Here is a 2079-nt window from a genome sequence, read left to right as displayed (position 1 = left end):
AGAAGGAGGGTTGTGGGCGGGGTTAGAGGGCGGGTCGGGGGAATAGGTTGTGGGCGGGGCTAACGTGGAGCGAGTGTTGATGATTGTGTGGGCGGGGCTAAGTCGGGGGTGGGCGGGGTGGGTGGGGCAGGGCGAGACGGGGCGGGGCCTAGGAGTGGCCTCTGGCCGGGGGCTCACTGAGGATACCGCCCGGGCGGTGGAGACCCTGCGGGAGCCGAGGCGGTATCCGCGCGGGATGGCGCGGGATCGCAGGCCGGACCCAGTTTGCTCGACTTCAGAGGAAATTGCTCCTGGCTTCATTTCTTCAAAAGCCTTGAAAAAAAGCCAGCGGACCTTGCAGGAAGAGCGCTTTCCCCCGGAGGGCGGGTTGTCCCCCTAAATGTCCGGGTTTTACTCCCGCTCTCCATCGGGCCTCCCCTCACGATGAAATTAGGTTGCTTCGCCCGGCTCCTGCCCTGGCGCTTCTTTCCCCCGACGCTGGCCCTGCTAACCAGGTATCCATCGCACCAGCAACCGCAAGGTCTATGGAGAGCCGCCTATTCCCAAAGCGCTCTGCCCAGCGCTGTGGTCAATGCAGAGCTATGCCTGGGCTCTGTCCGTACGTCCAGGTGAGAAAATAAGACAAGTGTGCATAAAAATTAAGGGCAACTTTTGAAATGCTCTCGGAACGTGGGCGGCACCCAGGTGGTTGAGCACACTTTCTGGTAGAGCTTTGAGCCTTTGGTAGGAGGACCCGGAAATGGGAGATAGATGTCCGTCTCAGACCTCAGAAAGTTGGCTCGGATGAGGCTGTTGGCCCATCCTTTATGAATCCCGAAACCATCCTTGGGCCTGCTCTAGCATTGTGATGGGTGGGGGCTTGAGAGCTTACTTAGGTCTCGCTAGCAAGCAGCCAGCTCCAACAAGTGCCTGGGGGTACCCCAGCTACTTAGCCCTCTATCACGGGCATAATAATAACACCGTCCACGGGCATAATAATAACACCGTCCACCCGACCAAGGTCGCTGAAGTCTTGTGGGAGGATCTGTCTGCCCCTCTCACTAGGATGTGGGAAACAAAGGCAGACAGAATGTAGATAAAATTAAATTTTCCTTCTAACCTGCAGCGCTTTGACAAATACTTGAGATAGGCAGATTGTAACATTCCTCCGGGATCCTGAGAGTCTTCTTTAATATATGAAAGTCCTTTTGGAATCTCCCTTATCTTTACTTCTCCCAACCCTAAGGTATAAAATCACTTGCTCCTGATAATCCTGGGGCAGCAGGAAGTGGTGGCAGCAGCTCTTTCTTCCCACGGGTCCTGTCCGGGTGCTTTAATAAAACCACCATTTTGTACAGATGACGTCTCAAGAATTCTTTCTTGGCCGTCGACATTCACAAAAAACGACATCAGCTACACCAGGGCAACCCCCAGGATGCGATTAGCCCCAGCTGTACATTTCCAAAAATGGATATATTGGATCTAGAATAAAACCGGGCGGACCCTGACACAAACCATCTGAAAGGGGCTCTGCACACCCTTGGACACCCCCTATCGGGAGAGGTGAGGCAGGACCCCTCCTCCTGGTGCCCTTCCATTCTCGGGTGGGAAGCCTTAGGTGGAATATGGCCTAAATCCATTTTTAAGGAAGAGAAACAGGTTCCCAAAGGCACCGTTGTCTGCCAGTGTTCCCGCCCATCGCGGAGAGGCTGCAGCACACATTAAGCAGGTCAATTTCAGTCCCTTTTTCTCAACCCTTGGCTTGGAAGCATTGCCCATAGGCCCACCAGCGCACGCCAAGCTGGCGGATTTCTGTGTCTGTCCAAGTAAGAGTCTTCTCTATCTCAATAGCCTCCTTGGGGCACACAAATACTTAGAAAATCTTTGAAATTAAAGTTCTTTACGTTGAGGGGCGCCTGGGTGGCAAAGCGGTTAAGCGTCTGCCTTTGGCTCAGGGCGTGATCCCGGCGTTATGGGATCGAGCCCCACATCAGGCTCCTCCGCTAGGAGCCTGCTTCTTCCTCTCCCACTCCCCCTGCTTGTGTTCCCTCTCTCGCTGGCTGTCTCTATCTCTGTTGAATAAATAAATGAAATCTTTAA

Source organism: Ursus arctos, unplaced genomic scaffold (assembly GCF_023065955.2).
Source record: "Ursus arctos isolate Adak ecotype North America unplaced genomic scaffold, UrsArc2.0 scaffold_3, whole genome shotgun sequence".
NCBI lineage: Eukaryota > Metazoa > Chordata > Mammalia > Carnivora > Ursidae > Ursus > Ursus arctos.
This window is presented reverse-complemented; position numbering follows the sequence as displayed.